This window comes from Ambystoma mexicanum, chromosome 4q (genome assembly GCF_040938575.1).
Source record: "Ambystoma mexicanum isolate Mex_15411 chromosome 4q, UKY_AmexF1_1, whole genome shotgun sequence".
NCBI classification, from domain to species: Eukaryota; Metazoa; Chordata; class Amphibia; order Caudata; family Ambystomatidae; genus Ambystoma; species Ambystoma mexicanum.
In genome coordinates this window covers 234,376,910-234,402,821 of record NC_090928.1, presented here as the reverse complement: position 1 = coordinate 234,402,821, position 25,912 = coordinate 234,376,910, and the positions used below count along the sequence as shown (strand labels likewise).

At 47.2% G+C, this 25,912-nt stretch overlaps 1 protein-coding gene across 7 annotated transcripts in view; it reads left to right on the top strand.

Moving 5' to 3' along the window:
* The first annotated feature begins 7,058 nt into the window (after nt 1-7,058).
* FYN (FYN proto-oncogene, Src family tyrosine kinase) overlaps nt 7,059-25,912 on the top strand; it is a 776,649-nt gene continuing 757,795 nt past the window's right edge. For 6 of the 7 annotated variants that reach the window (XM_069607781.1, XM_069607783.1, XM_069607778.1 and 3 more), the window contains exon 1: nt 7,062-7,498. The gene's annotated coding sequence lies outside the window, so the exon portion shown is untranslated. Of the gene's footprint in view, nt 7,499-25,912 lie in introns of all 7 variants that reach the window. The other variant, XM_069607784.1, reaches the window with a different exon arrangement.

Genomic DNA, 25,912 nt, shown 5'->3' with positions numbered 1-25,912 from the left:
AAGCCGCCCCTCAAGTGCGGGTCCTACAGGCCAATCTCTCTGATAAATCAGTATTCCAAGATACTGACAGCGGCATTGGCCAATCTGCTAAAAAGGGTGATACCCACACTGGTATACACAGACCAGACGGGGGATGTACCAGAACGCAACACGGCATGGAATTTCCAGAGTCTCCATCACGTCATTGACAGGATGAACCAAGAGGATGGAGAATACGCAGTGGCGTCATTAGATGCAATTAAAGCGTTCGATTCAGTGAACTGGGACTGGCTACTAGGGGCGCTCACCCACTTCGGGAAAGGCGGGGGTTTCCTACGCTGGATAAGGCTGCTGTACAACGACCCAAGGGCCAGAGTTAAGACGGGGAGGCATGTCTCAGGGGAGTGGAGCATAGGGCGAGGTACGAAACAGGGGTGTTTGCTGTCTCCGATGCTATATATATTAGCGCTGGAACCGTTCGCGGCCTTCCTAAGGGCGGAGTACAGAGACATTGGCATAGTGATAGATCGGGAAACACACCAGATTTCAATATATACAGATGACATGCTGCTTTACATCGGGACCTACGAACACATTTACCAGACCTATTGGAGGCACTGGGAGCATTTGGGAGGCTATCGGGGATCACCATCAACAAGGGGAAATCCTCACTGTTCCCCCTGGCGCGCCTGAGGGCGATGACGTCAGACCAACTGCCATACCTGGGCCTGACATGAACCCCAATCACCTTCAGATATTTGGGGGTGGACATATATCACGACACCGCGGAAACACACATGGCCAATACGCAGACAGCCCTGGACAAAATAGAGAACGCCATGCAGTTCTGGAAAACACTACCGCTGGGGATGGTGGGCCGGGCGGCCCTAATGAAGATGATAGTTTTACCCCGACTCCTATATTATTTCACTAATATCCCCTATAACAGCCCTAGGTCATTCTTCAGACGATTACACTCCATAACATGGTCCTTTCTATGGGAGGGAGGGAGGAACAGGGTAGCACTGAGCACATTACAAAGGGGCTACGAATGGGGAGGGATCAAGCTCCCGGACTTTGAGCGTTACTACTTGGCCGCACAACTTCAATTCGTGGTCCAATGGCTGGGGGAAGACACCTCCATAGATGCAATACTGTTTCGACCATCGCTCCAGCGATACTATTTGAAAGAACTACTATGGATAAACGAGAACCAAGCAAAAACCCTTCCCAGAATAGTCCAACCAGGCCGAGCACTGTGGAAGAGAGCATGGAAAGTGCAGAACATAAGAGACCCCTGTTCAAGGCACATTCCCCTGGCGGGACTGGTAGACACCCGTATAGCAAGCATAGCAATGTTCAGAACACAGTGGGAAGACAAAGGAGTGGCCCAGTTAGGTGACCTGTGGCAAGAAGGACATTGGGTAGACTTTCAGACCCTGGTGGAGGAGCAGGACATACACAGTGGCCAATTCATACTGTATAATAGCATGGTCCAAGGAATAAGGAAAAGGTGGGAGACCCTGCCGGAAGAGGAAGACATGGATGGGCAGCTGGACGCCTGGTACGATGTATCGGAGGGGGGACATACCGTGTTCAGACTTTACGAACAATTGTTGGGCACCATCAATTCTCGGACACTGAACAGCCGGACAAAATGGGAGGAGGAACTACAGCGACCCCTCAGGGACGAAGAATGGAACAGAGCCCTTCAATATGCGAAGAAAGTTTCCAGAAACGCAAGGTTCAGACAGCTGCAGTTCTACATACAGGGCATATTTAACGCCTAAAAGAATGTTGAATATGGGGGACAGTCAAATACGGAGTTGTCCACGCTGCCAGGAAGAACAGGCAGATATGGTGCACATATTTTGGACATGCCCGGGTGTGACAGCCTTCTGGAATACGATACAGGAAAGGGCGTCGAAGGCAGGAATCCATATGCGAACTTGATCGCCGGCGTCCTACATCCTGGGCCTGTTCCCGAGGGGTGACAAGCAAAGGATCCATATAGCTAAGATGATAGATCTGATGACAATTCTGGCAAAAAGCTGCATCGCAATGGCATGGAAAGCAAGCGCAGGGCCATTGATAGAAGGCTGGTGGGCGGACCTACAAAAATGGGCAATAGCAGAAACTACAGTCTGGACCAGAACCTCGCAGAGGGGAGAAGAGAACAGTGGGGCCAGAATACTAGCATGGAATACCTTGGTACAAGACTTATTTGGGAGCGATGAGGAAAACAGCGCAACTGACTTGAGTGAGCCGGGAGGAGAGGATACTTGACCTGCCCGCACCTGTGCGCAGCACGCAGACAGGAACGAGGACAACGCGACGGAGGAGGAGGGCGCCTAACCGTGACCCGAGCGGATAACGTACATTATGAACTTAAACCCGAAAGTGCCAGAGCAAGTGTTGAGAGTTGTTGTTTATTTGTTTTGTGTTTGTTTGTTGTTAAATGAAAATAAAGAAAATTGCTTTTTAAAAAAAAAAAAAAAAAAGACAAATATAGCTAAGAAAACTCATACAGCCTGGTATCAGCTCTCCCTCTTGCGTAAAGTCAAGCTCTTCTTCCCTCCAGACCACTTTAGATCCACTGTTCAAGCACTGGTCCAATCCAATTTAGATGAGGGCAATGCCCTCCTCAAAGAATTCCTGTGGTCCTCCCTTGTGCCCCTGAGAAGTGTCCTACACGCGCCACACGCCTCATCAAGGGTCTACGCAAATACAATCACATCACCCCAGCCCTCATTGACCTTCATTGTCTCCCACTGAATGCACCAATCACTTTCAAGTTTCGCTGCATCATCTATAAGGCAGTCAGCCTCAAGCAACCCAGCTATCTCACTGAAAAACTCAGCCTCTTCAACAGACAGTGCACCACCAGAAGCCAGGACACATGCAGACTTGAAATCCGCTTCTACAAAAAGGAAAGGACCAGAAAACAAGCCTTCTCTGCCTACGCCCCATAACTATAGAACCTCCTCCCAGTCAGCATAAGACTCGCCTCCTCAAGACCTAATGCATCACACCGCCCCCATTCCACCGGACTCGCTAGACGCTGCCATTCTGTAAAGCTGTACCCCTCCTCTGTACCACTCGGTAGCCCCCCGCCCCCACCTGCTGTATATCTGTTCTGTTGTGACCTCTGAAAAGAACTCTATTATGCATCTGTACTGTTGTATACCCCTGTAAAGCGCTACTTTGTGTATCTGTATTGTTGTATACCTCTATAAAGCACTCTGTTGCTTCTCAAAGCTAAGTCTGCACTCAATAAATACCATAATAATAATAATTATGTCGCATGATATCACACCATGCCCATCACACAGTCTACTGTGTCACATCAGCATGCCTTATCATGTTACATTATGCCCCATCCCGTCACACAATCTCCCTTCATATTATGTCCCCTCTTATCACACGACACCATGTGACGTCATATCATACCATGTCACACCCCATCCTGCTACATCACGCCCATGCATGCCTCTACCTGTTGCATTAAAGTGTGGCCAGACAGACCTCACCACCGCCAACCATTTCACACCAGACCCCATCAAAGCACACTCAGCCTGTCAAGCCACAGCCCGCTCTGTCAAAGCACACCTTACCCCATCATGGAAGCTTCCCCCACAAATTCACCCCTTGAGCCTTCACATGATATCATGCCCTTCACTTCACACCAGCGCTGTCACATAACACCATGCCTGTAAAATCATGCAACACTGCGTTACATCACCCCATGCATGTCTCCTCACATCACACCTACTGTCTCATAACTGCCCCTTTTACTTCACATTTCTACAAAATATAGACACCCGCTCCACCAGCAAGTTCAGCTCCTCTGACTTGCACTCACACATGTGGGTGTTGGGGCATGTTGCAAGACCCAACACCCCTGCAGCAGGGAAACAATAAACAGCGGAGGAATTTCTGACACCGAAAATGGCATGGTGGAAGATCACAGATCCCACCCTTCTACGGGGGCACCACTCCATACTGCCTCTGCTCAATCACAAGTTCACCACTCCACACTGCCTCTGCTCAATCGCAAGTGCACCACTCCATACTGCCTCTGCTCAATCACAAGTGCACCACTCTATAGTGCCTCTGCTCAATCACAGGTTCCCCACTCCACACTGCCTCTGCTCAATCGCAAGTCCACCACTCCATACTGCCTCTGCTCAATCGCAAGTGCACCACTCCACACTGCCTCTGCTCAATTGCAAGTGCACCACTTCATACTGCCTCTGCTCAATCGGAAGTGCGCCACTCCATACTGCCTCTGCTCAATCACAAGTGCAACACTCCACGCTGCCTCTGCTCAATCGCAAGTGCACCACTCCACATTGCCTCTGCTCAATCACAAGTGCACCACTCCACACTGCCTCTGCTCAATCGCAAGTGCACCACTCCACGCTGTCTCTGCTCAATCGCAAGTGCACCACTCCACATTGCCTCTGCTCAATCGCAAGTGCACCACTCCATACTGCCTCTGCTCAAACGCAAGTACACCACTCCACACTGCCTCTGCTCAATCGCAAGTGTACCACTCCACACTGCCTCTGCTCAATCGCAAGTGCACCACTCCATACTGCCTCTGCTCAATCACAAGTGCACCACTCCACACTGCCTCTGCTCAATCGCAAGTGCACCACTCCACACTGCATCTGCACATTCGCAAGTGCAGCCCTCCACAGTGTCTTTGGTCAATCGCAAGAGCACCACTCCACAGTGTCTCTGCTCAATCGCAAGAGCACCACTCCACATTGCCTCCGCTCCAGACCATCATCAGAGCAAATGTGCCATGTAGATGGTAGACCCTGTGGTTTACAAACACCACATAACCTAAATCCGGCTCATTCAATGCAAAGCGAAAAAAGTCTGTCCAGTCGTCCACTCCTTGAAGAGGAGGCCTCCAAGATGGAGTTCACATGCACTTGCTGGGGGCTTCTCCACAGGGGGTAGTTTTAGACCACATCTCACATCGCCTTGGCTCGTGTGTTCTCCTTTTGTCTACAGGTCTCCAGTTTTTGAAAATGAAACTATGCTGGAGCAAAGGGCTCTGGTGTCAGATATGGAAGAGCCAGACAGAGATACCTGTCCTGCATTGGCTGTGGATCACGGGACGTTATTCCATAGTCTACTCTGCAGCTGCCAGTGGGGTTTCAACCCCTCCAGTGGTGCGTAAAACCTTGACAAGTGTTGTGGGTTCATTGGGTATGAAGGCACGTGACCCAAGCTACTTAAGGTAAGTTTATTGGTCCACTAGTACACATCAGGTAAGTCACATAAGTAGCCTCCTGGACATAAGACACCAGCACATCCACGCCATCCAGCTCCAAGATGTAACTGCCACACATAGTCACCCACTGCTTCATCAGCAGTCACCCACACACAACATTCCACCATGACCTCACCACATTCCAATGCACCCCACTACACTCCACATGCATAGTACTTACACCTCCAGAGCAAGACTACTACAATAAGCAAGCCAATTAAACCCCTGGCACTTAGGTGCTGACCAAAGGCTGGACGTCCAGAGGGTGATGCGCTTTGTGCGCTTTCAAGCTAGGCATGGTTCGGGCAGACATGACTTTTGGGCCAGTGTCTGCTCGCCCCGCAGCTGCACACTGGACAAAAAATGAAGAAGAAAAACATCTTGCCTTGCTGATAGCCAGAGTAAGGCTGCACTGGGGAAATCCACATTTTCTTCCGCTGTCCAGCCTGTGTCAAATGATCACTCCAAGCAGATGACCTCATTATTTAGTTTCGTTTTTTGTTGTGTATCTTTAAGTCTTGATAGTAAGCTTGCAAAACCCTGAGGAGATGGCGTTGGCTCACAATACTTTGCATCTTCGTACTCATATTCTTCTGTCCAGGGTGGGGAAAAACAAAGATACAATCATACACCTTTTGCTTAACATGTTTCTTTAATGATTGATACATTGTTCAGGTTGCCTCATAAAGTGATTTGTTCAGTGTTTAAATGATATCTGAAAAACTTAATTTCGTTTTTTTTAGTTATATGGTATTAAAATAACCTTTAACAAATCACAATATCATCAATTACAAAATTAGTTCACAATATAACACTGTAAAATCATAATTAAAACATACATAAGATATCAAATACTAATAGTATTAGTTTAGCTAATTAGAGCCAGGTATGTACCAATTTGAGTTGACAGGATTTGTGGTCGATGAATGAACTTTGAGATTAAGTAATCAATTCCTAGATGACCATGATTTTCTCTGGCATGATGTGTTTTAGATACCTATGTAAGGCTCAGGGGCGTTGCTAGGGCGGGCTAAGGGGGCTATAGCCCTTGATCTTTTGGTTGTAGCCCCGGATAGAATCCCAGGAGCTACAGCCAAAAGGCTAGCTAGACCCCAATCCCAACAGTTCCGACATCAGCTTAGCCCCGGGTCTTTTCCAGACCTAGCAACTCCCCTGGTAAGGCTATTGGTGTTGTGACGGAATTGTTTAATATAATAAACGTACTTTGAAACGGTGACGAACTGGGTTTAACGCCAGGGAGCAAGAAGTGCACGGAAAATCGATATTTGAGAAGAGGTAAACAGTACCACAAAGATGTGACACAGAACAGCTGATTTGAACAGGGGGCGGGGGGGGGGGTGCTGCAGTGCAAAATGTACAGAACGCTCATCCCTGAACGGCAGTCAGAGCCAGGGCTGGCTGCAGAAACAAAGTGACGGGAAGAGCCGTAGCCGAAAGGAATACGCCACCAAAACGCCCAGCTCGTGCCTTACACGGACCACACGCATGAAAACGAAACGCAGCCTCTCTGTAAAAATAGGAATATTGTGGTGAGGTCACACAGTGCAGTCCCTGGCAGTTGCCTCACCCCGCCCCCTCCCGCTGGTCCCCTGCATCCTCACAATAGCATGCGGAGCTGAGCATCCTCCCGGCTGCCGGCTTCTCCTGCCGCGGCCGCCTATTGGTGGGCCCTGCTGTCAGTCAGCGCTTGACATCTGTGAGAGAGGGAGCTGGGTGGAGAGAGACAGTGCGAGGGAGCAGGGGCGGCAGAGGGGGCGGGGTTTCCTTCCTTCTGGGTGGGGGGTTCCTTGGAGAGAGAGAGAGCAGAGCTGCACCATCTGTCAGGAGCCGGGATAGAGAGCCGCTGCTGCTTGCACGGGGACAGCCGCGGAGGAGGCCCTGCCCCTGCACTCGAGAAAGCAGAGCTCCTCAGTCGGCCCATCCCAGCAGTAGAGCCAGGAACCCCGGGGGTGCGGGGGCTGCAGGCGGCGGGCCCCTCTGTGCCAGGGACATCGCTTGCCCTGAATCTGCTCCAGTGCGGGGGAGGCGGCTCCCTGCTGGGTGGGCCAGAGCAGGCAGACAGGCAGGGCTTGCAACCAGAGGAGCCTTTGCTGCAGCCAAGTGGGCTCCACAAGAAGCAGAGCCGGGCGCTCCGCAGAGCCCGGGCATCGCCAGCTGGGAGCCGAGCGGTGATGATGTGATTGTGTGGAGAGCGGCGCTGGCCCACAGCAGGTAACTCACCCTCCGCGAGTGACAGCCTCCCAAACAATGAGTGACTGACTGTCAGGGAGAGCTGGGGGCTGAGAGGAGGGCTGCTCCTGTGTTGCCAGCCCTGCGTGCGTGTGTCTGGGACTCTGGGTTGCTTGTGCACTCGGGGGATGTATTCAGGCGGGGGGCGGGGGGGGGCAGAGAGCTTGGGGACATCATGCGTCCATGTTATGGTTTTTTGCTGCCCTGAGGGCTGTGCTTAGCGGAGCGCAGGCAGATGGCTAAGCCTCTTGTTCTGTGTGTGTGCGTGTGGGGGGTGTGTCGTGGTCCGGGTGGAGCGCCCCCACCCCCTTGCCCCTAGCACGCTGCCGGCCCGGTCTGCGGCTCTCCAGTCTGCTGGATTATGTATGTCTTGGTCGCCGGCCTGGGCGGCTTCCCCGGCCCTTGGGTAGCAGGTCTGCATAGGGGCGCTGGCAGGGGGGGCTCCTCAGATGCTGCAAACCAACCCGTGAGGGAAGGTGGGGTGGGGGGGGGGGGGCGGGAGGGACACATAACACCCCCAGTGCACGGGGACAAAAGGCCGTCTGAAGCGCGCACACGTGTCTCCCAAATGCCCCTGGACTACAACTATTTCCATGCTGTTGGGGTTTCTCCGCAGGATGTGCGCTTTCTTAGCAATTCGTTGGCAAGTCACAAATGGATGCTTGAGGGACGTCTCTTGCCAGGATTCCGCCTGCGCGCCTGTTGGCCTCTAGGAGCTCGTTTTGTTGCCTGTAAATGGAGTCCCTTCTTTTCAGTGCTCCGATGAGGGCCCTTTGCATGTGATGTGGGCCAAGCTTTCATTGTCATCTGGAATGGAGGTGACCAGATGTGCGTCATGCTACCGCGCTGTAAAGCGCCCACACAGTTTCTGTATGTTGGCGAAGGATGGCAACATCTGCAAAGGGGTCATTATTTGGAGTGAAAATCGACGATAAAAGTGTCACCCAAACTGCATGTTACGCACGCACAATGCATTTGAAGAAACCTATTTTGCTGACACTCTGTACTTGAAGGTTGTTTCAGGATGGCAGGGACGTGGGGGGGGTGTGGAAGGGGGCAAGCTCTGGGACTAATTATATCTAAACAGTATGAAGCGAATTGAATGTCACAGTAGCCAAGTCAGGTTTTTTTTCGGTGTGAAGGGGGTTTGTATGACTGCAGTGCTTTGTTTTGGGAGGCCTGGCACTGGTGAAGTGCAAGGCCGCACCGTTGGTTGTCACTGTGAGCAGGCAGCTACATTGTGGCTGGAAACATGTGCGAGAACTCCGGCTGTTGAAGGGGAGATATGAGCTTCCCGGAAAGTATGTGCTTTTTTATTCACGTGCTCACTGACTCTTTTGGTCTGTTGTCTTAGGCGCTAAGGAATGTTATGCCTGCACACCGTGCTTACAGAGTGTAAAAGTACTCCTCACTGCTCTATCCTTTATTGCACTTAACACATTCCTACATAGTGTACATTATCTATGTCAACTAAATTGTATTAAACATTTCACATTATATAAATCATCTCGACGTATATACAATCGCTCTTAGTGACTTATTTTCCCAAAGAAGCATATCTGCACACTAATATTCTTGATTATAGTGCAGATCCTTCTTCCACTTACATTTATTTCGTAGCCTATTTTATTATGAAACGTGTCCACTCTAACCAACATCATTGTAAATGACCGACATCCGCAGGATCGTAACATATTATTCTGCATCCAACATGTTTCAGTCTTCTGATCTAATCAAGGGCTTTCATCAGGGGCTTATTTAAAAAGCTTATAGTTATTATTTACTGAACCGAGTGCAGTAACAGATTTTGCTTGTGAATGTTACATTGCTGAAACTGTCCAAAAACTGTAGCCCAGTAACCGAAAGAAAATGTAGTAATTATTGGTTTGGTTCTTTACATGGGCTTGCAATCTATCTTAATACGTGCTCCTCTGTCCGTTACCTGGGCACGCACACCGCCCCTTATCCCGAATTCTACCTCATTATCTGCTCTCCATAACAGGCAACCTATTATAAAAAAAACAGAACCCTAAAAAATAAATGTTCTTAAAAACGGATACTGTCACAAAGCCCTTGTGAACAGGTCTGCAACAGTGTTCTTTCGTTAATAACTGCGAGGGTCTGTGCATAAGGAACGTATAGTGTAGTTATTGGTAACTGATACAAAGAGCACATTAAGCCATAGAATTCAAGAATCTATGAAATGGTTACCAATCCTTGGAAAATCCAGCTAACATAGGCTACCTCTTATTTCACAGAGTGGCAGCCCACCTAAAGGCCCAAACCAATGGCTAATTAATGTCCTCTCGGTTTCCGGGTTCGCATTTCAATTTTTTTACACTTTCAGTGATGCAATATACACGATGAGAAATTGATACCACACCTTATTGGGGAAATAATATTGACAAATGCTTTTCGAACTAGGCCCCTGATGAATGCTTTCAATTAGATACAAATATATCGCTGAAACATGTTGGGTGAATTATAATACCAGAATAGATAGGTATTGTGTAATGTAGTTCATTTATACGTATGGCGTCAATTAGGGTGTTAACTTCCGTAAGGAAGTAGATTAGGAATGTTGTGAGACATAATTTTAAATGCAGTAGGAAATATTTATAGACTAAGTCGTGTGTATAGGCATCACACCGTTTAGCGGAAAAGGCAGTGGATCAAAACAAAGCAACTGGAAGGGATCACCGTCAAGCTGGTCGAGATGGAGAGATTCGAAGAGAGGTGCAGCGAGGAAGCCTTCAGAGGCCATGTCACTTTCCTTGTTCATAATCTTTACTCCTACATCCTTCCCTCCTCTCCATCCACAGCAAAATGTAGTTATGTCTTTTTTCTTTTCAAACCTTTCCCACTATAACCTTCAACCCAGTCCAGCAGGTCACTCTTGAACTCAGTTCCCCTGCCTCTCCTTGAAAGTGGTTTCTATTGGATGAAATGGTGCAGTATGTATTTTGGACATTGGAAATAAAGGGTGATTCTGATATTTGGAGGGCAATCCTAATAGACGCCAATGTACACAGTAATCGTTTTCAAGATGCATATGAGATCATTAGTCATTGTGTCCTTGACAGCTCTGTGGAGACTCAAAAAGCAGCTTGCCAGCAGTTGGATCCAGTAGATATCATTAGCCACCAGTCAATTGGAATTTGCACCCATCCAAAAAGAAGTAATGTTAGTCTGTTGTGTACGTCACCTGCAGTTTCTATGGCTAGATGTCTCAGGAAAGATGGTTCACGTAAAAGTAATGTTAGTCTGTTGTGTACATCGCCTGCAGTTTCTATGCTTAGGGTCCGTCTCCTGCAGTTTCTATGCCTAGGTGTCTCGGAAAAGATGGTTGCGGTAAAAAGTAGTATTAAGATAAAAAGTAGTAATGTTATTCTGTTGTCTATGTCACCTGCAGTTTCTATGCCTAGGTATCTCAGGAAAGATGGTTAAGATAAAAAGTAGTAATGTTAGTCTGTTGTGTATGTCACCTGCAGTTTCTATGCCTAGGTGTCTCAGAAAAGATGGTTAACAAAAAAATAGTAATGTTGGTCTGTTGTGTACGCCGCCTGCAGTTTCTATGCCTAGGTGTCTCAGGAAAGATGGTTAAGATAAAAAGTAGTAATGTTAGTCTGCTGTGCACGTCACCTGCACTTTCTATGCCTAGGTGTCTCAGGAAAGAAGGGTAAGATAAAAAGTAGTAATGTTAGTCTGTTGTGTATGTCAGCTGCAATGTCTATGCCTAGGTGTCTCAGGAAAGATGATTAAGATAAAAAGTGGTAATGTTAGTCTGTTGTGTATATCGCCTGCAGTTTCTATGCTTAGGGTCCGTCTCCTGCAGTTTCTATGCCTAGTTGTCTCGGAAAAGACGGTTGAGATAAAAAGTAGTATTAAGATAAAAAGTAGTAATGTTATTCTGTTGTCTATGTCACCTGCAGTTTCTATGCCTAGGTGTCTCAGGAAAGATGGTTAAGATAAAAAGAAGTAATGTTAGTTTGTTGTGTACGTCACCTGCAGTTTCTATGCCTAGGTGTCTCGAGTCACACATTTCAAACCTCTCTTTTGACATGCATATATTTCAAAGGCTTTTAGAGTTAGTCATAAACCGATATAAACACATTACTGCACGTTGCGTTACAGGATCCCTTAATGAGAAATAGGCCGATGAGCACAAAACAAACAATGAGACCGAGAGGAGCAGCATTGCCACAGTTTTTGTGCACACTAACTTGCCTATTTCACAAAAGAGAAACGTGTGCCCGGGTGCACGCGCTACACGTGCACTGCGTGTGCTGTGCCACAAGCATATGTACAACAAAATGGCCAGCAGGGAGGTGAACCTCCACTGAACCCCAATTTGCATATGCAAAATGGCTGTTGGTGGAAATATGACCACTCACGTTCAGTGGAAATGAAGGAAACGTGCAAGGGCAGGTAAAGCTCGCCGAATCGCCAAAAGGCAGTCATCGCTGCTCTTTTTTTGCCTGCTTGCAATTTGCCAATGTTCCTATGTCCTAACCCGGGGGTCAGATTTGGGTCTGGGGCACATCCGCAGGGACATATGCAACTTTACAAAACATTTCTGAATATCTAGTTTCACTGCGTAAATTGGGTAATGCCAATTTCAGTGAAAACTGTGTAATTAAACCTTTTTCAGTGTTTCACCTTGCCATGTTGTAATTCCCTGCCAGAGACTTGCTGCTTCTTTTTGAGGTACTATGGGCCTGATTCATTTAATTTTTTGCACGTTCAAAGTGACTTTGCACTTCTGAAAAGTGACTTTGCACTGCCGACACAAACCCTGATTCATGGAACTGTGCAAAGTGTATTTTTGCACTGCAAAGTCCGTGCAAAGTCAGCACATAGTCATTTTTGCAGTATAAGATGACTGCACAGACTTTGCCCTGCAAAACTACACTTTGCACAGTTTCATGAATCAGGGTTTGTGTCGGCAGTGCAAAGTCACTTTGAACGTGCAAAAAGAATCCATGAATCGGGCCCATAGTACTTGCAAAAGCATATGCTCATCGGAGCTGTTTGTAGGCGGAGGCGCAAAATGCGGTAGCCGCAGTTTGCACCCGCAAACGTATTTCTTTGTAGTTCGGGGCCAATATTGGTCCAGTGAAAATGATAACCTACCGCCAATTGGGGCACAAGTCACGAAGGCATTTGGGGACCACTATTGTGGGCCCAAAGTGGGATGATATGGGTGATCACCCTGCAAGAAGTTGCTCTTTACCGGCCGGCCTTATTGGTGTATGTACTGCCTAAAAGATAAACAGCCAAGAACTCAACCAGGTACTTGTCGATAAGGCCATTCGCGCTCCAGGCACCATCTCTGAGCATAAACAGTGCCATGCTTATGCCCAAATCCAAGTCCAAAGCCACCCCCGGCAAACATGAGAGCTAGGAGAGATTGTGGCATGTTCGCTTGTGGGTGCGGGCAGCCTAAAGGGGAATATTTACACATCTGTGAGTGATGTCACCATCGATCACAAGTACACAGTAGGGGTGGACTGGGAACCAAAAAGAGGCCCTGGAAAGAATGTTCAAAGAGGCCCCATATTACACATTTTCAGCAACCCCAACCCTTTCACAATGGGACAAATTGGAAATTCCACATAAAAGAGGCCCAGAGTGCAGAGGCCTACCAGGAAATCTCCAGAGTTCCCTATAAGCCAGTCCACCCCTGGCAAAGAGAATCCTTGTTGTGATTGTTTAGGATTCAGGTGCAGTTGAAGGGCCCCTTCAAGTGGATTCTCAGGTTCCTTTCTTTCTTCCATAGGCCCTAAGGAAACGGTGCACCACATTGCAACCTTCTGCAGTGCAGCCATATTCCACTGGCCCACAGGTGGAAATGCAATGCTTTTTTTTATTTACTTCATTATCATTTTCATTCTAATAAATAACAGTTTTGTTTATTTTTGTAATAGAATAACTCAACCTAAACTGGGAACTAATGGCCTACACCTGTGGGGTAATATAAACAATACACTATTTACTCCAATAATGAATCAAATGATGCCTCTGAATAATAGTATGATGACAATTCCTGAATAGGCAGAATCCAATGACAATGTCCCCAGGAAAATATCACAACCATAGTATCACCACAGTAATATCAGCTGCAATAACATCAACATTGGCAATAATAGACCTAGAGAAAAATATCTCAATGCAACAGTTTGCCTCAAATCTGCTCGGAATGGAGTTAACATAGTAAACTCTCCCAGTCCTAAAATATTTGGCTGTGATTAGCAGCCTGTTTGATTTGGGTTGTTTTAGATAGTATTAACTCAGGCCATGGGCCATTACCATCTGGAAAAAATGGGTCGCAAGTGAGTGCGCGGCCTGTTGTTTCAAAGAAATACTAACCTAACATGGCTGCCGTGGAAATGGAAGTGGGATTCCAATCGGAGCCCCTCTTCCTGAATTTCAGTGGTGGTCGGGGGACTTGAGAGAAGCGGCACCGCGGTGCGGCAGCGCCGCAACCACTTCTGCTAAGTGGGACGGAGAGGAGAGAAGAGGGGACGGCAGGGGGAGCAACCTGATTGGCTGCGGTGATCGTCCTGGGTGCTGATGAGGAGGGATTATCGTTGGTGACATTTTTGCGGGCTATAGTTGAACATAGTGCCTATTACATTAGATAATACCTGTTACATATTTATTTATTTTATTTATACCGCGCTGGCAGACACGCCCAGAGGCATAATAGCAAACCACGTAAACAGACAAAAACAGACCACAAGCAATTTACTGCACAGAAACAGACGGCGGAGCCGATGAGTTCAGAGTCAAGGACTATACGGTCAAAATAATAGGAGAGCCTTAATTCTAAGAGATATGTTTTCAGTCTGCTCTTAAAGAGTTGCAAATGAATGCATGACCTCACATCTAACGGAAGCATATTCCACAGCCGTTGTGCTGCATGCAGAAAAGATCCACGCTCCACATAAGCCAAAAGTGCTCTCAGTGTTACCAGTAGGCTACTAGCATTAGACCTAAGCACTCTAGGAGCCGGTAGGCGTGAAATACGACTAGCAAGGTACATCGGCGCTTGTCCCGGCAGGCAATTATGCGTAATGCACATAACCCGGAAGATGATCCGACTCGATGATAGAACCGAATCTGGTAACTGAAATCATGCCTCATGAAACATAGGCATACCACCAAATAACTTATTTCAACAATTCATTTCTTGGATTGGCTTTTTAACTGTCATCCATTTTCCCCTCGAAAGACTGCATACACACCAGAATTTCGGCCCCAGGAGGCTGGTGCTGATTTTCTGCTGAGAACATAGAAATTAAAAACACTGAATCTTTCTTTTTTTCTGGCAAGAAGCAAACAGCTAAATTCGCAATGTACCAATGTGAAACACTGTATAGAGTGTACAAGAGATTAAAAGTCATCGTGCAGTGATGTTATTCCTTCAACAAGAGTTCAGTGTGTGCCTTGCACAAAGCGGGGCTACATTGGCAAAGAAGAACGCCTTTATTGCTGGAGTGATGTGCAGAAGACTATGTTAGTCCATTCAGGGCATTTCGGTATTCTTGCCGTGGGTTTCAGAATAGGCAGCGCCATCTTGCTCTACCTTCATATCCTCAACTCTTTGCACAAGGTGAAAGTAAGAGCGGGACTAGCGTCGCACCAGTAGCAGGCACCCGAGTGGAGGGTGGTTAACATGCCTCTTACCTTAAGCGCAACAAATCCCTGGGCCAGCCTTCCAAGTGAAGGGAGGCCTGAGAGGCAAAGTGTGTGTAGGGGCTAGAGGCATGCCAAAGAAGACGCGGGGAGAGTACACGCAGCAAGTGGGGAGGAAGAGAACACGGTCTCTACCTATTTTGGACAAACTCTGCTTCCGTACATGGCACGCTGCCCGATTTACCCCTGATCTTGTACGCCAGTGCTATTCAAAGTGTTCATAGTGTTCACTTATACAGAGTGGGGCCATGATGGAAGTCAAGGGGCAGGAATGACAACGGAATAGAGAGAAAATGACAGAGAATGCTCGCGAAATGATGAACTCAGGAGGGAGGGGGCCCAATTTACAGGTAGGCAGGCACAGTTGGTGAAAATGACACCCTGTGGTGGTTTCCCGCCCCCACATCCTGTTAAAGTGTATCTTCCATTTTAATTGGAGGAGGCAAATTGTAGGCATTGGTTGCACTTGGACAGCAGAGAAAACTCCCAGAGGAGCTTTTCCTTCAAGAACATGGAACTAATACCTGTAATCCTGGAGGAAAGAATGGGGGTGCGTCACTCAAGAGCCTGGGACCAGCTGCTGCCTCGGTTGCAAAGGCTGGGGGCTCTATACACAGGGCAGAGCAAGACTCCTTTGCCACGTTGTCGCCATTTGCGCAAAGCTTGGACAACACTTATGAACACTTTTTGTAATACCGGTGTCTGGAAATACAGGCTGCTTTTTGCCGGTGGGAGTTTGATTTACCTGCCGCTCTTGACTGGAGGTAAGCCAGTGAACCGCCACCAGCAAACTTGAAGTTTGGCGGTGTAGGAAAATTGGCGGCAACAGTATTATAGGAAGCAAGACGACACGGAGCAACACCGGTTCGATCCCCGGGTCTGCGCTTAGAAACCTTTGGGCATTCACTGTGTTATAAATAACCTATCATATCATAATGTCTAAAAAGCTATGTGAACAGCTGGACCACATTTTTTGTGGGACTCGGCTGTATTCAATGGGTCGCAGCATGCGGGGGTCGAGGCTGATGTAGGTCGAGAGCAAGTCATTAGTCAAATGACGTGTATTTCAAAGGCAAGGAGTGCAGCTTTTTGGACCACATTTTTCGTGAGGCTCAGCTGTATTCTATGGGGTGCAGGGCACGAGGGTAGGGTGATGTGCAACATTGGCTAGATGCACACCTGTTCATCAGAACTCTTTCAACCCCAAACATTCCCAAAATGTAATATGTCACCATGGAGCTGTACACAACACAACCTCTGTTGGTGAATACTGTGATAGGCAACACGCAAGTGTGGCAAGGTATGACAGTGTCGAGATTCAAATCAGGAAACCTATAATGGGAATACCTTGTCGGCGGTGAACAGGGCTGAACTCGGGAACCAATTAAATAGTGGCCAACAGATGCAAATGGCAACTTAATGCTTGTGTGACTGAGTAGTACACAAGGGGGAGTTCTTTTGGGTGAAATGTGTTGAAAACTGCTCATTTTAAAGACTATTTGTTCATTAACACTGGTCAAAACTACTAGCCGCACAGTGAAGTAACTCGTCAAACTGGCCTACTTTGTCAAAAAACAGGCCCACTTTTACCAAAACAATTGGCCCACTGTAGTATGTTGGGCCTCCGCTTCCAACATGACTCTCTTGCCCCATAGATCAGTCGAGGTTGTGAAGTAGAGGGGCATTGTCTCTTTTCAGCTCTGCCCTGCACACCTCAACTTTCACCGGTCGAGCCGAGGACTCACGAAAATGGTTTCTGCTGCCCTTCCTGGTGAGTGCCCCCCTCTTTCATACAGTGCCGCAGGTTGGGATTGAAGTCAGGAAGGACTTGGCAGAGGACTTCCTGCCATAGTGTTGTGTACTATGGGACTAGGGGGCATGCTCAGATCCGCCGAGGGCAAGGACGCCATCTCCTGGGGGTGTGGGGCTGAAAAGCCCTGGAAACAAGACTCCAAAGAGTAGGGCATGTTTTCTCAGGAGATGAGGTGGACTTTAAGGGACACGATGGGCACCCGAGAGGGGTGTAGAATGTCCCACATACAAAGCCTTGGGTTCATCAAGTATACTTGCAGGGAGAATATATGTATGATATGATAGGTTATTTATAATGCGCTTAATACCCAGAGGTTTCTAAGCACGGATCCAGGGACCGAACCTGTGGTGTTCCTTGTCGTCTTGCTTCCAAGGCGAACACGTTGCCCCTGAGCTATCCTCCCGAGATTTAGCAACCCCAAGTAATGAGATGAGGTAAGACTGGGGAAGGTTAATGCTGGAGCTCTGTATTGGGGTACAGACATATTTTTGTATATCAATATATACATGTGGGAAAGAACAGTAAAAAAAAGTTAAGGTTACTACTACCTATAAAAGGGGAAGTGTACAAATATTGGGAATGTCAATGTGAAGATATCTATTGTAAAACACTAAACATAAAATAAAGTGTCCCTCGGAACATTCTGTACATGAACCGAAATATCAATGCACTTTTTTTTGTCCTTAAAAATTGACCATCTCAAATGTGGTTGATCTGCTTTGTGGCAGCATGTAGGGGCAGGTGTGCTCAAAATCTCGAAAACCTTGGAGCTGAATGGCTATTTTTTCTTCAGTCATTGGGTTCCGTGTCTTCCAGTTGTCTTGCATTTGCAATGAAGAAATGCATCAGTGCTGGGGCATCGGTTTTATTTTAGTGCAGAGATGGGGGTAGAATCCCCTATTAACCCTTATCTTTTAAATTAAATATTACCCCATGGCCCCAGACACATGTTCAGGACACCCCTCATTAATATTCATAAGACACATTTGCATACAATGATTCTAAATGTATGCCCATTTTCTCTCATGAATATTAATGAGGGATATCCTGAAAACCCATCCCGGCCCTCCGGGCCTGGATTTGGACAACCCTGAATGTTAAACACAGTGACAGCCCCAGATGCATTCACACCGTTGCAATGTAAAGACCTGATACCAAATTTACCACCTTCTATCAGTGTCCATCCACGCTGCAAACTCAGCCAGCCACATCATCGGCAAGCTGCACCGTGACTGCACCCTTCATAGACATTGAGAGGTGCCTGCCCCCACCCCCCTGACCTCTGTTGTTCTTAGTAGATGGGCATCGCCGTCACTCATTTCTGCACTTATCAGACACCCCCCGTCTGTGCCTTAACCTAGCACTTGCCACTTGCTGGCTGCACTACTACTGTTGTTGTTTTTTATTCCTTTGCTCAGCACTTTCCCCCTTCCCTCTCCCCTGCACTTGCGCGTTCTCAATGTCACTGGGCCTAGTAAGATTGTTGTGTTTGTTCTCCCTTGTTCCCCAGACTTGCCTTGTCGCGCTCTGAAACACTTGTGTATGAGCGCGAAACAAATAAAATATCAATATCAATATAAATTCTCGATGGCATAGTGGTGGGGATTTTACTCAGTCACCGCCTCGGGACTGGACCCTTGTCATGTACAGCTTGGCCTAGCATCTCCGCTAGTCTCCGGCAGGACACCCTCAGCGGCGTCAATCATCCCTTCTGATTCAGCTTTTTCCCTATCTGAGTGCCTCCCCACCAGCCCCCCACAGCCTTGAGCCAAAGCCGCCATTTCTTCTGCTGCGCGTGCAGTACGGTGGCTCAGCTGAGCCGTGCCTCAAGCGTTTAACTGCAAAGGCAACATGGTAACATGGAATGAACCAAAGCATCACCCTTGACCCCAACGAGGCTCCCAACACACGTATCTATCCATTGCTTCTTATTTGATCTCAGTTTCTTTGTCCTGATAGGTCGGAATGATACACGTGGCTCACAAGCGCCACCACTTGTTTCTAGAGCCCTGCATTCGAAAAGTCCAGACATGATACAGAACAATAAGCCCAGCGTCAGGTCCCACGGTCACGTGCCCAGCGAAGAATCGCTACAAATTCATTGATATGGCTTGGCCTTGCAATCTGAGCTGCACTAGCACTTTATTAGAAAATTGTTTCTGCATATAGGACTACTGAACGTCATATAATTGCCTTTTTTCTTGATATAATGGTTACAGGATTTTATCTATGTCTATACCGCTATGTGTAGCATCACTATGACGTAAACAATATTGCCCGAATTATCCATGTTGGCCGCACGGCAATTTTAAACTATCAAAAAATATCTCTTTGATGAAATTGTAATCTAACGTCTATTGCATATCAGTTAGAGATTCTCTTGCAAATTGTAATAGAGATCTATATGAATATTATCCATGAGGGTAGTATGAAATATTTTGCACTTTGCACTTTCTAAGATGGCGGAATGTTAATACTAGCATCTTTGTAAATCAACTTTTCTGTGTTCATTGATGTGTCATGGGTTAAAAGAACACCCAGAACAGGGCGGAGTTACTGTGAACCAGCCACAGGTGTGTGGCGAAACGCGTTAGCTAGCCTCCCTGCTACTGGGAAGCTGTTTTTTATTGTAAAATGTATTGAATTAAAATTTGAATTTTTACAAAAATCAGACTGTTGCAGTGCAGTCGTTCGCTGTTGCCTTTCTCTGGTTGGATCTTTGGACAAGCTACTGCTGCAGGATATTTTTTGGATTTCGTGGATGATGGGAGTGCAGCTTCCTAAGAGACAGGACCATGCGGCCCGTGTCTGCTTTCTTTTCCATATATATATATGATACAACAATATGAAGCAATCCACAGTAACAGCAACGCCCATAAAGCCCACTGCCACCTAGTCTCGGTTTCTAAGGTCGCGTGGAATCCACGCAGCCCACCTGTCACATCAAATAAAGCGCGTGGGTCCAGACCGAGCAGGCTGGCATAAGGAATATAGGCCTTACCCAAGGACTATAGGGACAAACATGGTCCGCCATGTCGGGTCTGAAGAAGCAGCAGGGCTGCGCATGAATCCTTGTCCAGGACCACGCTTCATGGGCTAGTGTAGTGCTTCTTTTGCGGGCACTTTCTGAAGGCTTAGGCAAAAAGTGATTCAAAGGTAAGCATTTCTGAGTATGGAGCAATCTAAAGAAAGTAAACACAGCCATTGGATTTTAGTATCAGCAAATTTACTTTATTTACACATGAGCAATCACACATATGAATTAAATGCAAACACGCCCATGTGTTCTGTTTAATTATTAGCTCATGCTCTTTGGTGCAAAAGCAGAACTTCAGAATTGCACATTGTAACTCCTGCAGAGAAGGCACAGTGAGATTAAATGATTTGCCAATGGTCACACACTTTAGTGAAGTGGTGAAGCCAATATTCACGACCAGCCAGCAACGAAGGGACTTTGCCACATTTCAGCTCTGGTCTGGTTGCTAGAAATGTGTGAATGTTTCACTTTCAACAATTCTCTGATTAAAGAGATGACTTGAAAAGTCGGCAAATCGCACAACAAACCAACCTGACAACTATATAAATCAAGGGTCTCCATACATGGGGTCTCAGATGATTTAGACAACTAAATCCATCATCCTTAGGCAGCGGGGTCAATGCTGAGGGCTCAAGGGAGTTGTAGTCTGAAACATATGGGGGCTACATGTTGCAGACCCCCATTTAAATCCTTATAGAAATGTTAGGCAAAAAGAGTATTTTATTAATTTGCATTTATAAAGCGCACAAACAGCCCGGAGGCATAATGGCACTGTTACATGGAATCGACTTAGATACAGTTGCAGGTAGGTGTACAGTCTTGGGTACATGATGTGTTACATGGGGGGGGCTATATGGCTACACAAGGTTACATAGTGTATAGCATATCATGACATGGCATGTTACATATAGCTGTTATTACCTGTGTTCACATCACAACCTGGTTTGTGTGGGGGCTTAGCAGAATAGCCTTGTTTTGATGGCTTTGCGAAACGCAAGGTGTGAGGGTTCTGATCTGAGGGCGAGTGGGAGAGAGTTCCATTGCCTGGCAGCGATGAAGGGGAAGCTTACACCAGCCCCTCTGGCACGCCTAACTTTGGGCAGAGGCAGCAGATTAGAGTAGGGTGTTCTTGTAGGTCTAGAGGAGTGGGGTATGTTGACTCTCTGAGATAGGTAGGCCGGGGCTGTGTCATGGATGCACTTGTGGGTAAGGGCAAGTGTTTTAAAGAGGACACGTTTGCAGACGGGCAGTCAGTGGGCTTGTCGTCAGGCTGCGGAAATGTGTTCCTTTGTTGGGATGCCTATGGTGGCGCGTAGGGTGTTGTTTTGGATGGTTTGAAGTTTGTCAAGGTTTTTTGCTGTGGTGCCCATATCATTGAAGCTTTATTTTGTTCATCTTAATTGAAATACTCCAAATATCAGAATGCAAATGAATGTGTGCCTAAAGCATTTCCTTTGTGTTTTGAAATGTACATTCGAGACTGGGGGCCCCATTCTGAGCTCATGATGTAAAGAACAGTTTCCAGCACCAATATTCGGAAGTGGGTGGGAGAATTGAATGGGAGATGTGTTTTCCAGCCAGCAGCAAAAGCTGCTAAAATCTCTTCTGGGGGAAATATGTGCCCCCGTGGCATTGCGAGCATTTCTTTAAAGACTGACACTTTTCTAATTTAAGAACGTTTTCTTAAACTTTCATTAAACTAGAAAAGTGGTGCTGGTTTTTTAACTCCTTTTTTTGATGTGCTAAACCAGCCCTGCTGGTAGGAGAATTCCCTCCATGTGGCTGCCCTGCATTCCTGATGGTTACTGGGGCTGGTGTCAAGCTGTAAATGAGGCTGATGCTTTCATATACCTGCACCACATTCTGTCTTTATCAGAATATGGTGTTTGTAAGGAAAGTGTTCCTCCTTCTTGGAAGAACACTTTCCCACTTCAGAACAGGTCCCTGGGAAACGAAACAAAAGACTGTGCAATATGGCCACTTGCTTGTAATCAGTTTGACATATGCATGCTTCTTTTTGTTATATATGAAGTGAAGGAAATGTGAAGTTCCAGAAAAAAGCAAACCATTTTTGGTGTTTACCAAACATGGTCACAACATGAATATAATAGACTGTTTAAAACATATTTGTGTGACCCAGTTTGTCTTGAAAGAAGGCACAGATATTGGGGTAGCTAACAGGAGCTTTGAATGGGCATTCAGAATTGAATGCATCCATCAGTTCAGATCACCCAGACATTTACACATCTACCTGGAGGCAAAAGAGCTTTCCATTTAAACACTCACAAAGAGGCTATTAAACGTTCGCAAGGCCCTCTAGAATTTGCCTTGCGGGATGTGCAGGTGGCGGAGTGGTCGTCAAGCAACTTCTTTTACTACAAGCATCCTCCTAACACTGCTTTTATCGGCAAGGGGGGGTTTGTGCGGTTTAGGAGATTGCACGGTGGAATCCCAGTATGCCTTTCCCCTTTTGCAGCCCAGTGTGCCCCCCCCCCCCCCACCACCCCAGTGCAGACTGATGCCCAGTAAAGGGGGCTCAGAAGATGCATATCTGGGAAAGGGATTGGGGGCATCAGGCGAGCACTTTCAGATGGCGAGGAAGAGTTTCCAGGCCTTTCCTTTTGCTGGCCATCCTTACTGGTTCCACCACAGAAGGAATCTTTCCACGGAATGCCTGATGGAGTCTACGGGTAGGGCTCGGGACAAGTGTATTTTTTTTGTTAATGTTGTTCTTAAATCTTTTTTTTATTATTAAGTCCCCCCCCCACGAACGTTGACTGGCTTCGCAAAGTATGGGGTACAGTTGCGATGGAATGGATCACATATGGATTACAAGTGGACAGGGACAAGTTCCGCCAGGAGTGGGGAATGATACTTCACTACCCAAGGGGCGGTTACATGATGCAATGGTGCCCCAAAACCTGAAAATACTGGACACACTGTTAAGTGTACGACGTGTTTGGATGCTACAGGGACATGGCAGCACTAATGTCCTAAAATGCAAGTCTGAGGGGTGGGGGGGGAGCTCAGGGGCGTGGGGGGTAGAAGGGGAAATTGTTTGTTTGTAACTATGAAAATATCAATACAAAAAAAAATACAAAAATAAACAAACAGTGTATTAGAAGAGGACAATACTTTAAATAATGACAAGCTCACAACGGGGCTGGAGAGCCCAGTTCTGAAAACCAAAAACAAACAACTTGGTTGCCTTCATGCAAGGCAATCCTGTCGCCCTTAAACCGAAGGTACATGGCCCCCACACTTCCACCCCGCCCTTCCCAAAAGACCCAACACATCCCTCCTCCCTCCAAACCCACAGCAAGAAATCAAGGAGGGAAAGCGTCTGCTGGGACAAAGGAACTATTACAGCAGGTGGAGCGTCAGAGCCTGGCACCCAATCATCTCCACAGGCTACCGGCAATGCCAGGAACCCAATCCACATGGCCCAGCATCATGAGACTGGGCAATCGCGTGCATACACACGAGGGCGGCCCAGATATCCCCAAGCACCGGCTAATCCATTGGGTTAGTCACTCTCATTGCAAAGAGGCACGGGTGCTTGTGTGTGTGTGTGCTCCTCTGGGGGCAGGACATGGCGAGTCTTGTCACAAGACTCGCCATGTCCTGCCACCACTCTGAGGCCATCTGTGGCCTAAAGCCGCCTTGCTTCCTCTTCAGGGCTCCTCTCGCTGACAGTGCTCGGAGTGCCCCTCCAAGCCCCAAATAATTCATCTCGTGGGGTCGGGCACGAAAAACGTGCTCTTTCTCCCGCATTAGCAAAGCAAGAGCAAGCAGATCACTGCTTCAGAGGTAATCAAAGGACAGCGTTCGAATCTCAACTCTTAGTGCCTTGCACTATCAGACAAAAAATGAATTCGAAACATTAGCTACCATCAGGGGAGTTGCTAGGTCTGGAAAAGACCCGGGGCTAAGCTGATGTCAGAACTGTTGGGACTGGGGGCTAGCTAGTCTTTTGGCTGTAGCTCCTGAGATTCTATCCGGGGCTACAACCAAAAGATCAGGGGCTATAGCCCCCTTAGCCCCCCCTACCAACGCCCCTGGCTACCATTAACCATGGGTCAAGAAAACAGCCTTAGTTTGGGCTCCCTGGAATTGAAACTGCAGATTTGCGGTAGTGGGGCCAGGACACTGAAAGGGGTGGTAGTGTTCAGAAGGAGGCCAGCGTTGTTCTACTCGGTGTAAACCGCAATATCCAGCTTATAGCAAGTTTGCGCTTCCAATAACCAATATGTCAAATGGCCTATTTTCAGAAATGCCACTCAAAGGGGCAAAATGTGATATGTTACCGATCTGCCCATCAACTTAATTAGTTCTGAAAGATCAATCGAAGCCCATTTTTGCTTTTCGCTGCCCAGAGCCCGATTGTTTTAAAGCCTGCGCGTGCCCATGAGTGCTTGGGGCCACTCGGGAGACAATGGCACGTATATCCACAGTGGGATTCCGTAGCTGCCTATTGCTGTTTTTCCTAATCATACATTCTGCAACATTTCCAATGGTATGCTGCTATATGTTCCCTTTCATGTTTTTGAAGTTTGAAACCAGTATCACTATACATTGGGGGGGCCATAGACACACTAGTGGCCAGGGTGCGGCTTCAAAGTCTACCATCCATTTACACATCTCCAGTTACTTTGGATTCAAGGTTCAGAGCCTAGCATAGCATTTGTTAGAACTTTGGAAACAAATCATCTTAAGTTAAGATGCAGGCAGTAATCAGTAGAATGCAGTAGAATGCAGACAGGTTTCCCACATGCAGAACTTTACAAAGAATAGTGTTGTAATTGGATCTGTGGGTTGGCTGGTGATGTCATTTGGAGTGTGGTGGGTTATCAATGAGGGTGGAATGTTGATGTATGTGCTGTGAGCCAGGTTCCATGGATGTCAGTTGGACCTGAGTAGCTGGGCTGGGTGGATGTAGCGAGCATTGTGCATTACACACCAGTGCCAAAGCCGTGGTAAAAGGCAATGCTGCCATAGCAGGCGCTTTTTTGAAAAAAAATGTATACGTATTCCAGCATTGCTGGATGTCCACTACGAGCCCCCCCTCTAGACCACGCCTCCTCGGGCACCACCCCCACCCAAACCCCTCCCCCTCCCTTGAAGGCTACTTTGTTTACATCAAATAGCAAATAGGCCATCATTTATAAGGAGCAAACATACTCAGCCATATCTTGCGACCCCCATGGCTACACACAAAATATTGCCCTTCCCTACCGTCTCTAAAACGATCCCTTATCGTTGTGACTGTTAAACAAAAGAATTTTCTTAGATTTCAGAGATGGTTAACCAAGAGGATTTATTAGTTTGCTGGCTAGACAAACAGACAGCATTCTAGCCGTTAACCTGTTCCTAACCAACCAACCCTCTTCACCCTCAAGATCCGCCACTTTTATATTGTTCAGGGGCACATGATCCTTCAAGTTTCGAGAAACATTTACCAGGCTTTTCAGCCCGCTTTTCCCGCCTCTCATCTTAAACAATGCAAGCTGTTGTCCCAAAGCATAGTCCGTCATCAGTGTTCATGCCGAGCAACACCATGTGATGATCCACTTCCGGGTAAACATGGTCGATGAAGTTTACTTCCGGGCTTGTTATCTTCAGGCGGGGGAGGGTGGGGTGGGTTTCCACCCCCATGACGCCTTCCGCTTTCGATGAAGGGCTTATTGTGTCAGCCAGTCTGTACCAGCGAAATCCAATGGCCTCGGTTCAGTGGCCTTGTGCCACTGCCCTTTGCAGGGCACCAAGCTCATTTGGTCAGCAGAAATGTCGCACTTGTGCAGTTCATTTCATAATGCACAACTGTTACATGCTGCCACCAGGAGAAAAG